Genomic DNA, 12,864 nt, shown 5'->3' with positions numbered 1-12,864 from the left:
CCCTCCTGTTGGTACTCTGTCTCTCAAATAAATAAAATATTTTTAAAAATTCAAAATGATACATGCACCTCAAAATTTATAGCAGCATTACCTACAATAGCCAAATTATGGAAACAGCACAAGTGTACATTGACTAATGAATGCATAAAGAAGAAGTGGTATAATATATATATATATATATATATATATATATATATATATATACACACACACACACACACATATATATGTATATATATGATGGAATATTACTCAGCCATAAAAAAGAATGAGATCTTGCCATTTGCAACAACATGGATGGAGCTAGAGTATTATGCTTAGTGAAATAACTCAGAGAAAGACAAATACCATATGATTTCACTCATATGTGGAATTTGAGAAAAAAAACAAATGAGCAAAGGAAAAAAGAGGGAGACACAAGCCAAGAAGCAGACTCTTAACTAGTGAGGAGAACAAATTTATAGTTACCAGAGGGGAGGTTGGTAGGGGATGGGTTAAATAAATGATGGGGATTAAAGAATGCACTTGTGATGAGCACTAGGTGATGTATGCAATTGTTGAATCACTATATTTTAAACCTGAAAGTAATTAACACTGTATGTTAACTATACTGGAATTTTTTTTAAAAAAGTATTGTTCCTTTTAGTGACCATTTCTCAGTATTTCTTGCCTCTATAATATGGCTTTATTATATGCTCATTAAGCCATATCAGTATTCATTTTTATGGTCTTCAAACTATGCCCATTACCTGGGTCTCTAACAAATGTAAAATGCTTTTCCTCTTGACATATTTGCTATAGATTTTCACCAGGTGAAAGTAATTCAAACATCTTATACCCTGTGCAAAGGGCTGAATGATGTCATATGGTCTGTTTTTCAAGGCAGATCAATTTTAAAAATATATTTATGAACAGAACAACAACCAAAAATAAACAACGGTAATGGTGAATTCTTCTCACAGAGCTAAACTATGTAGTACGTGTTCCTGCCAGATATTCATAGATTATATTGATATTTCCAATTATATGCTCATGCTAGAATTGTAACAACTTTGAAAGTCACAAACTACTCTGCTAAATGTACAAATTGTGGTGGGGAGTGAAGAATAGGTAGCAAATATGTAGTCTTACCTCTAGCCACTCTAATCTAATCTAATCTAATCTAATCATTAAGTCAATTGGAAGAGATTAGTGTTAATAATTCAAAAATGAACTCAGGCTCTGCTTATTAATTCCAGGTTCAGTGTGTGTGAACTAGCTAAATAAAGAAAATAGTGATGAATTTGCATGGAAAAGCATTATTCAACTCTATGTAAATCTGATCTGGGCCTTAGCTCTTGAGAAATTATCATATGCCAAAGTCAATATTTTAAAGGTAGATTCAGAGCACAGTGCATCCAGACACCTTTCTAAATAGTTTAACTCCACTGCAAAGTTTCCTAGTCTTCTATGAAATTGTTAACCTGTAATCCATTTCTGCTTCCTAATTCCCACAGTCTTGAAAAATAATCAGGAAGATCAGGCATAGTGGTTTACTTGTGGTGTCCCAAAGTAAAGGGAAATTTAGGAAATGGTAACAGCACTGAAGAGAAAGTGTCTACAGTAGAAATATTCAGATAGACATAATAGGAACTAAAACAGCCATTAGCCATAGGAAGATTGGGTCTGGGGAAGAGGAGAATAACATTTATTGACACAGTCTAAATGATGGGCATTATATTTGACTCTCCTTCTGAATTGTATCCACAATTAGAACTTGAGTATGAAAGGGATGATGAGAGGAGAGAGGATGAGGTTAACTAGCGCATTTGAAAAAAGGGAATATAAGGGAAGGGGGAAGAAATGTGTGGGAAATATCAGAAAGGGAGACAGAACGTAAAGACTGCTAACTCTGGGAAACGAACCTGGGGTGGTGGAAGGGGAGGAGGGCGGGGGGTGGGAGTGAATGGGTGACGGGCACTGGGGGTTATTCTGTATGTTAGTAAATTGAACACCAATAAAAAATAAATTAAAAAAAAAAAAAAGAAAAATAGGTCGGTGGCAAAAATACCTACAGAGTCTAAGAACAAGTGAATCCTTAGAAAAGGACAGGCACCACCTACCTGCTTGGTTCTCTAAACTTTAGAATTCATCTATAAAACAATTGGTAACTTCAAGGGAAAAATTTGCAACTAAAGTGAATTGACAGCCTTAGAGGCAGTTTTTTTGTAAACATCAACATTATTTACCATAGTATATTCACCCAGAGCATCTTAATCTTTTTAAAAAATGTTATATAACATATATATTTTTATATATAACACACACATAAACCATTCATATATTAAGTCCCAATATTTCATTGTTTTGACTGCAAGTAGAATATATCTGACCACTATCTCATTCATCAACCCTCTATCAACTTTTTATCCTAACCTTTTTATGACTTTAAGTTTTAACTGACCTTAATATTATTGATGAGGTACCATATCAGGAACATAAGTAAAATTATACTGGGAGTGGAGCTCTTTTATCTCAATGTAGGTCTTCCTCAAAATATAGAGATGATAATTGAGCATATTCTAGGACTTAATATACCATAACAGAAAGATGTTTTTGTGGTACCTTTCTAGTGATTTGTTTGATTCAAAAAAATAAAAGTATTGGTGATACTGCTGATACTTGTCAGGTATGACACCAAGATCTTTTTCTGTATTCAGAGCTTCCTAAAATACAGTGAATTGAAGAGATCCTCACCAGTCTTCTATTTTAGAGGATCAGTGCTACTAAGAACATATTACTAGATAAAAGATTTTCAGCTAGTACCAAAAAAACAAAAACAAAACAAAACAACAACAACAAAACACTACATGGCTCAAATCCTTGTCCTCTTATCCATGTTTCTGGCCTTCTTTTAGTGACTTCTTTCCCTGTTGATATGTGTCTTAATTTTCCCTAAGGCTGCCTTTGACTTGATTTTACATGGAAACAAATGATGGACAGAGGAAGCAGAGAGCACTCTCCATGTAATTTTCCCCAGGCCTGGCCTGTACTTTATTGATAACCTGTTATCAACCATTCCATATTTGTGCAATTTGATCTTCTTTTTTTAATTTTAATTGAAAAGTATTTTATTACTTTTTAATAATAAATTTATTTTTTATTGGTGTTCAATTTGCCAACATACATAATAACACCCAGTGCTCATCCCGTCAACTGCCCCCCTCAGTGCCCGTCACCCACTCACCCCCACCCCCCACCCTCCTCCACTTCCACAACCCCTAGTTCGTTTCCCAGAGTTAGGAGTCTTTATATTCTGATAACACTACATTTTGTTGCTTCTGACTACTTCTTTAATCTCTCTCTTTTGTTTCTCCAAGGTATTTATCTCTTTGGTGTCTTATGGAGACTTAGTTTATCTGACAAATGAGTTCCTGTTTACCAGGCCTTGAGCAGGTTAAGAAAGTCTCATAGTAGTATCAGAAGCATATGAAGAATTATGCTGAGGTTGGAGTCCTGATAAACTCCTCTGTTATATGGCATATTAAATAAAAAACAAACAAAACATAGAACAGAGCATTTGTTTTGTTATAAATCACTTTTTTGTTAAACTCATTTTCAAAAATATAAATGAGTGCTCCCATCTTAAGACTCTACATGTACCTGAGAGAAGACAATAACTATCATTATTTTGTTTTCCGTGTTTAAATTGTTTTACTTAACATTATCTGATTTCCCCAATTATTATTATGAAAAATTTCAAACATATAGCAAAATTGAATGTTACAGTGAATGAACATGTATCTATCACTTTGATTTTATCATTAACATTTTACTATATTTGCCTTAAAATATATGTTCAACTATGCATCCCTCTATCCATCCATTAATCCATTTTCTTTATGATGCAATTGAAAGCAAATCTCAGACATCAGTTTATTTCACAAAATTCCATTATCTTACTTAAATATTTATGAAAAACCTGCAGTATAGGTATTATTAACTCCATTTTGCATGAGAGACCTAAGGCTGAGAAACTTTAAGGAAATTCCCCAAAACAACACAGTCAGCAATTTATAGGGCACGGACTTGAGCCTCTGTCTCTCTGGCTCCTAGTCTATACTTTTTTTCACTATATTATGGAATACCCAGATTATATACAAAATCACTTTATCAATTCACGATTCAGGGAATGGTAGAGGGGGGAAGAAGCAGCTGAAAATGAAATTATATTTTAAATGGAGGAAAATAAAGCAGTGTAATTATTTACCCTAAAAGTCTATAAATAAGCCCAAATGCTTGTGAACATTACTACTATCCTGGTTTTATTTTATTTTTGCCTTCGTGGATCTATCTTGAAAGAAGTTACTGTGGCCGAGTTGAAAAAGGGTGTTGCCTGTGTTCTCCTCTAGGATTTTGATGGAATCTTGTCTCACAGTTAGATCTTTCATCCATTTTGAGTTTATCTTTGTGTATGGTGAAAGAGAGTGGCCTAGTTTCATTCTTCTGCATGTGGATGTCCAATTTTCCCAGCACCATTTATTGAAGAGACTGTCTTTTTCCCAGTGGATAGTCTTTCCTGCTTTGTAGAATATTAGTTGACCATAAAATTGAGGGTCCACTACTGGATTCTCTATTCTGTTCCATTGATCTATGTGTCTGTTCTTGTGCCAGTACCACACTGTCTTGATGACCACAGCTTTGTAGTACAACCTGAAATCCGGCATTGTGATGCCCCCAGATATGGTTTTCTTTTTTAAAATTCCCCTGGCTATTCGGGGTCTCTTCTGATTCCACCCAAATCTTAAAACAATTTGTTCTAACTCTCTGAAGAAAGTCCATGGTATTTTGATAGGGATTGCATTAAACGTGTAAATTGCCCTGGGTAACATTGACATTTTCACAATATTAATTCTGACAATCCATGAGCATGGAATATTTTTCCATCTCTTTGTGTCTTCCTCAATTTCTTTCAGAAGTGTTCTCTGGTTTTGAGGGTATAGATCCATTACCTCTTTAGTTAGGTTTATTCCTAGGTATCTTATGCTTTTGGGTGCAATTATAAATGGGATTGACTCCTTCATTTCTCTTTCTTCAGTCTCATTGTTATTGTATAGAAATGCCACTGATTTATGGGCATTGATTTTGTATCCTGCCACGCTACCAAATTGCTGTTTGAGTTCTAGCAATCTTGGGGTGGAGGCTGTTGGGTTTTCTATGTCGAGTATCATCGGCGAAGAGGGAGAGTTTGACTTCTTCTTTGCCAATTTGAATGCCTTTAATGTCTTTTTGTTGTCCGATTGTGAGAGTGGACATCCCTGTCTTATTCCTGATCTTAGGGGAAAGGCTCCCAGTGCTTCCCCATTGAGAATGATATTTGTTGTGGGCTTTTCGTAGATGGCTTTTCAGATGTTGAGGAATGTTCCCTGTATCCCTACACTGAAGAGTTTTGATCAGGAATGGATGCTGTATTTTGCCAAATGCTTTCTCTGCATCTATTGAGAGGATCATATGGTTCTTGGTTTTTCTCTTGCTGATATGATGAATCACATTGATTGTTTTACCAGTGTTGAACCAGCCTTGTGTCCCGGGAATAAAGCCTACTTGGTCATAGTGAATAATTTTCTTAATGTACTGTTGGATCCTATTGGCTAGTATCTTGTTGAGAATTTTTGCATCCATGTTCATCAGGGATATTGGTCTATAATTCTCCTTTTTGGTGGGGTCTTTGTCTGGTTTTGGAATTAAGGTGATGCTGGCCTCAGAGAACGAATTTGGAAGTACTCCATCTCTTTCTATCTTTCCAAACAGCTTTAGTATAATAGGTATGGTTTCTTCTTTAAACGTTTGATAGATCCCCTGGGAAGCCATCTGGCCCTGGAGTTTTGTGTCTTGGGAGGTTTTTGATGAATGCTTCAATCTCCTCCCTGGTTATGGGCCTGTTCAGCTTTTCTATTTTTCCTGATCCAGTTTTGGTAATTTGTGGCTTTCCAGAAAATGCATCCATTTTTTTCTAGATTGCCTAATTTATTGGCGTATAGCTGCTCATAATATGTTTTTAAAATCATTTGTATTTCCTTGGTGTTAGTAGTGATCTCTCCTTTCTCATTCATGATTTTATTAATTTGAGTCTTCTCTCTCTTCTTTTTAATAAGGCTGTCTAAGGTTTATCTATCATATTAATTCTTTCAAAGAACAAACTCCTGGTTCTGTTGATCTGTTCCACAGTTCTTCTGGTCTTGATTTCATTGAGCTCTGCTCGAATCTTTATTAACTCTTTTCTTCTGCTGGTTGGAGGATCTATTTGCTATTTTTTCCTTAGCTCCTTTAGGTGTAAGGTTAGCTTTTGTATTTTAATTCTTTCCAGTTTTTGGATGGATGCTTGTATTGCGATGTATTTCCCCCTCAGGACTGGTTTTGCTGTATCCCAAAGATTTTGAACAGTTGTATGTTCATTCTCATTAGTTTCCATGAATCATTTAAATTCATCCTTAATTTCCTGGTTGACCCTTTCATCTTTTAGCAAGATGGTCCTTAACCTCCATGTGTTTGAAGCCCTTGCAAACTTCTTGTTGTGATTTAGTTCTAATTTCAAGGCGTTATGGTCAGAGAATATGCAGGGGAAGAGAGCAATTTTTGATATTGGTTAAGACTTGATTTGTGACCCAGTATGTGGTCTATTCTGGAGAAAGTTCCATGTGCACTTGAGAAGAATGTGCATTCAGTTGAGATTGGACATAAACTTCTGAAGATATCTGTGAAATCCATCTGGTCCAGTGTATTATTTAAAGCTGTTGTTTCTTTGAAGATGTTGTGTTTAGAAGACCTATCGAGTGTAGAAAGTGCTAGATTGAAGTCACGAAATATAAGTGTATTATTATCTAAGTATGTCTTAAATTTGGTTATTAATTGATTGATATATTTGGCAGCTCCCACATTCGGGGCATATATATTGATGATTGCTAAGTCCTCTTGTTGGATAGATCCTTGAAGTATGATATACTGTCCCTCTTCATCTGTCACTACCGTCTTCGGGGTAAATTTTAGTTTATCTGATATAAGGATGGCTACCCCTGCTTTCTTTTCTTTTGAGGACCATTTGAATGGTAAATGGTTCTCCAACCTTTTATTTTCAGACTGTAGGTGTCCTTCTGTCTAAAATTAGTCTCTTGTAGACAGCAAATAGATGGGTCCTGCTTTTTTATCCAGTCTGACACCCTGCACCTTTTGATGGGGTCATTAAGCCCATTCATGTTCAGAGTTACTATTGAATGATATGAGTTTAGTGTCATCATGATATCTATTCAGTCCCTGTTTTTGTGGATTGTTCCATTGGAGTTCTTCATCTTTTTTTTAAAGATTTATTTATTTATGATAGTCACACAAACAGAGAGAGAGAGAGGCAGAGACAGAGGCAGAGGGAGAAGCAGGCTCCATGCAGGGAGCCAGACATGGGATTTGATCCCGGGTCTCCAAGATCACGCCCTGGGCCAAAGGCAGGCGCCAAACCACTGCGCCACCCAGGGATCCCCATTGGACTTCTTCTTAAAGGGGAATTTTGAGAGTCACCCTTAAAATTTCTTGCAGAGCTGGTTTGGAGGTCACATATTCTTTCAGTTCCTGCCTGTCTTGGAACCTCTTTATCTCTCCTTCCATTTTGAACTTTTTTTTTTTAATTCTTTTTTTATTTATTTATGATAGTCACAGAGAGAGAGAGAGAGAGGCAGAGACACAAGCAGAGGGAGAAGCAGGCTCCATGCATGGGGAGCCCGATGTGGGATTTGATCCCGGGTCTCCAGGATCGCGCCCTGGGCCAAAGGCAGGCGCCAAACCGCTGGGCCACCCAGGGATCCCCTCTCCTTCCATTATGAATGAGAGCCTTGTTGGATAAAGTATTCTTGGTTGTATGTTCTTCTCATTCAGGACCCTGAATATATCCTGCCAGCCCTTTCTGGCCTGCCAGGTCTCTGTGGAGAGGTCTGCTGTTACCCTAATACTCCTCCCCATAAAAGTCATGAATTTCTTGTCTCTTGCTGCTTTAAGGATCTTCTCTTTATCTTCAGTATTTTCAATCTTAACTATTAAATGTCAAGGTATTAAGCAGTTTTTATTGATTTTAGGGGGGATCTCTCTATTTCCTGGATCTGAATGCCTGTTTTCCTTCCCAGATTAGGAAAGTTTTCAGCTATGATTTTTTCAAATACATATTCTGGCCCTCTGGCCCTTTCAGCGCCCTCGGGAACCCTAATTAAACGTAGGTTTTTCTTCCTCAGGCTGTCATTTATTTCCCTTAATCTATCCTCATGGTCTTTTTATTGTTTGTCTCTTTTCCTCAGTTTCCCTCTTTGCCATCAACTTGTCTTCTATGTCACTCACTCGTTCTTCCACCTCGTTAACCCTCGTCGTTAGGACTTCTAGTTTGGATTGCATCTCATTCAATTGATTTTTAATATCTGCCTGATCAGATCTAAATTCTGCAGTCATGAAGTCTCTTGAGTCCTTTATGGTTTTTTCTAGAGTCACCAGTAGCTGTATAATAGTGCTTCTGAATTGGCTTTCTGACATTGAATTGTAATCCAGATTTTGTAACTCTGTGGGAGAGAGGACTGTTTCTGATTCTTTCTTTTGAGGTGAGGTTTTCCTTGTAGTCATTTTGCTCAGTGCAGAGTGGCCAAAAACAAGTTGTATTGGGAAAGGAGAAAAAGAGAGGAGAGAAAGAAGGAAAGAAAAGAGAAAAGGAAAAAATAAAAAAGGAAGAAAAAAGAAAGAAAAAGAGAATGGAAAAAATGGTCGGGGAAGCAAACAGAAATAAAAAACAAACAAACAAACAAACAAACAAAACCACGGGGGTAGTATCTTCTGATTCTGTATACTTTAAGTCCCTTGACTTCCCCTGGAACTTGTCCATCTAGCTGGTCTTCTGGGGGAGGGGCTGATTTTCAGGTGTTAGCACTTGGGGGAGCTGCTCCTTCCCTGCCTGGTGCAGGGCTCAGTGAGTAATGTTTATCCTGTTTATCCGGTGAGGCCACTGTGAGGCTCACTGTGGGTTGTTTACCCTGTGAGGCCCCAGGAGGAACAACCGCAGTGGCGGTGGCCCTCTCTGGAGCCCTGGTTTCAGCTCCCGCAGTAACTACAGAGCTCTCATTCTGCAAGGCCTGGATGCTCCGGGGGCTGGGCCGCTGATATGCTCAGCTCAGGGAAGGAGCGTCCTTGCTGTCCTGGGCCCTCCTGGCCTCTGCCTGTCCCGGGAGGGGGGGTGGGAGGCCAGATCTTGGGCTGTGTCCCCAGTGCCCTGTGCTACCGGGCTTGCGCTGTTGGATTCGCACTTCCAGCCGGGCAGCTCCCTCTCTGCGGAGCCGCGGCCTGAGCCCCTCCGAGCTGCTCCCGGTTCCAGCCGTGCGCACGCTGCAGCCCTTAGGGAGCTCGGCGCACTCTCCCCGGGGCGCAGTTGCTCTGTTACTGTCCCAGGGAACCTGAGGGCATCCCCGCTCTCCTGGGGTCCTGCTCTAACTCCCTGTGAGCCCCTTTCCGCCCGGGAAGGTCGGTGCAGCTCCTGCTTCTCTGGGACGCGGCTCTCCGTCCTGGGGGCACTCGCCCCGGCCTTAGCCCGGCTCCTCGCGGGGCCCCTACCCCTTGGATGCCTTTTGTTTCTTTATTTCTTTTTCCCCCGTCTTCCTACCTTGATAGAAGCAGGAACTCTTCTCACTGTAGCATTCCAGCTCTTCTCTCTTTAAATCTCAGGCCGAATTCGTAGATTTTCAGGATGATTTGAAGGTTATCTAGGTAATTTGGTGGGGACACGTGACTTGGGGACCCTACTCTTCCGCCATCTTGCCCCTCCTCATATCCATTATTTCTTAAATCTTTTGCTGATCTTACAAGAGATTTCCCACCATTCTCAGAGGTACTTTGAAATTTTTTACTGATCATTTATATTCTTCTTTGAGTTAGTTTTACAGTTGGTGGATCGTCTGGATTGTTACACCAATTACTAAAGCCAGTCCTATTCCAATCAATGCTGTTACTAAAATAAGGTCCAGAGTTGGTCACTTTTGCCCCCCATGTACCAATAATTTTCCCCACTGACCTCTGAAATTTGGACATTTAGATAGAGATAATAGAAATAGAAAACACTCACTGGTGCATAGACCATACCAGCATAGCATACATCCACATAGAAATGTCTACCCCTTTATGGAGAGAAATAATATGTCTTCTCACCATCCTCCATGGGAATGACTAATGGTGAGGTTAGTTCATGTAATGTTTTTGACACTGTTTCATTTTTTTTCTGTAGAATTAGTAAAGGATTGCTCAGTTGAAAAGTAAGTGTCAGATCCTAAGTAAGTTACTCCTGATTTTTAGTGTTCCAATATATTAAAGTACTGTCATGTAGACATGAAGGAATTGATTAAATTAGTATTATAAACTTTCACAGTTTTTAGTCTAGGATTCTGTAAGAAAATGCACTTATCAGCATTTATTGCATTTATTACATAGAAATGTGTGACATGGCTTATAATATGTAACAGTGCCATTCTTTAAGGAGGTCGAAATATACAGGCAACAAAAAATAAGCATAATTAGTATATTATCCAAAATTATTAAAGTTGGAGGGCTAAGGAAAAAAAGAACAAGTAGAGGAGGGTAAGAGGGATTAGCAACATAGGTGGCAGGACAGTGGACAGGTTGCAGCGATACAAGCTAGTAAAGGGTAGGCCTTATTGAGAAGGTAACATTTGAAGAAAGATTGAAGGAGGTGAGAGAGTTAGCCATAGCATATTTTGAGAAAAGGGCATTCTAAGCAGCAATAACAGCAAGTATAAATGTCCTAAAACAAGAGGGAGCACATCTGCATGTTTGAGAAACATAAGAAAATCAGGGTAGTGGATCCACAGGGTAGTGGATCACAGTGAATCCCTGCAAAGGTAGAAGACCATGGGAAAAGGTCACAAAGCTGTTCAGTAATCTAGGCAAGAGATGACCAGAATAGCTTAGAATAGACTAACAATGGGGTGAAAGTAAAAAAAAAAAAAAGATTTCTGTTTATCTTTTTAAAGGCAGAACTGTAGCTAAATCCATGTGAATTCACACCTTGGTGAATCAGAAACTGCACCAGGTTGAGTTGTCACACAAAGAAAACTTTTGTTTGCAGCAAATAAGGAGATCATGGGGAAGAGCTTCCAAAGCTGGGACTCCCCAAGAGAGGGTGAAAGAGTTCCTTTTGTTTAGGATTAGGATCAACATATGGGGAAACTTTGTCATCCTACATTGAAGCAGGCATATGTCACACACGCGCTTTAAAGAAACATTCTTATACATACATTGTATGCTATGTAAATGAGGCAGAGGATCCTCCTAGGGCAGATATTTCAGTGTTAAATTGAAGTAAAGATAATTGTAGGTCATTCCAGAAGTCATTCCACAGTCCATCTTAAGATACTAGTAAGTATGTGAACATTGTTGAGAGATATATTAACTGTTTCAAATAAAAATAGTTGAACTCACAGAAGCAGAGAATCAAATGAAGGCTATCAGGAGCTGAAGGGAAAGGGTAAATGTGGAATTGTTTTTCAATGAATATAAAGTTTCTGTTATGCATAATGAATTTTATATCCCCTATAGACAGAACACACACACATGCACACACACACAGACACACACACACCCCTCAGTACCGATAGTTAACAATACAAAATTGTGTACTTCAAAATATGTCAAGAGGAGAGATTACATATTTTTATAAAAAATAAAGAAAAGATACCACAAGGAAATTTTTGGATGTAATGGATATGCTTACTGCCTTGGTTATGGTGATAGTATCACTGATGTATGCCTATGTTCAAACTCATCAAAATGTATACATTAAATATATACAATTTTGTATATCTATATCTCAATAAATTAAAGTAAAAATGAATTCCATTTAGATCTATTGCAACACTGAAGTTCATTTTTTTGTAGTTCCACGTTTTTTATTTAAATTCCAGTTATTTAACATATAGTGTATTATTAGTTTCAGAAGTAGAATTTAGTGAGCCATCACTTATATATAACACCCAGTGCTCATTACAACTGTCCTCTCTAATACACATCATTTAAGCCATCCCCCTGTCAACTCCCCTCCAGTAATCCTCAGTTTGTTCTATATAGTAAGAGTCTGTTTTATGGTTTGCTTTCTCTCTCTCTTGGTTCCCTAAATTCATCTGTTTCATTTCTTAAATTCCACATAAGAGTGAAATCATGTGATAATTGTCTTTTTTCTGACTGACTTATTTTGCTTAGCATAATACACTCTAGTTCCATCTACATCATTGCAAATAGCACTATTTCATTCTTTTTGATGGCTGAGTAATATTCCATTGTACATATACCACATCTTTACCCAGTAATCAGTGATGGCCATTTGGGCTCTTTCCATAATTTGGCTACTATTAATAATGCTGGTTATAAACATCAGGGTGCATGTATCCCTGTGACTGAGGAATTTGTATCCTTGGGTAAATACCTGGTAGTGCAATAGCTGAATCCTATGGTAGTTCGATTTTTACATTTTGAGGAAACCCCATTTTGTTTTCCAGAGTGGCTGTACCAGTTTGCATTCCCAACAATAGTATAAGCATATTCCCCTTTCTTTGCATCCTCACCAACACCTGTTGTTTTTTGTGTTGTTAATTTTAGCCATTCTGACAGGTATGAGGTGATATCTCATTGTACCTTTGATTAATATTTCCCTGATGATGAGTAATGTTGAGCATCTTTTCATGTGTCTGTGGGCCACCTGTATGTCTTTGGAAAAATGTCTATTCATGTCTTTTGCCACTTCTTAACTGGATTATTTGTATTTTGAATATTGAGTTTGATCAGTTCTTTATAGATTTTGGA

This window comes from Canis lupus, chromosome X (genome assembly GCF_011100685.1).
Source record: "Canis lupus familiaris isolate Mischka breed German Shepherd chromosome X, alternate assembly UU_Cfam_GSD_1.0, whole genome shotgun sequence".
Taxonomy (NCBI): domain Eukaryota; kingdom Metazoa; phylum Chordata; class Mammalia; order Carnivora; family Canidae; genus Canis; species Canis lupus.
The sequence above is the reverse complement of the archived record's forward strand: the minus strand, read 5'-3'. Positions refer to the sequence as shown.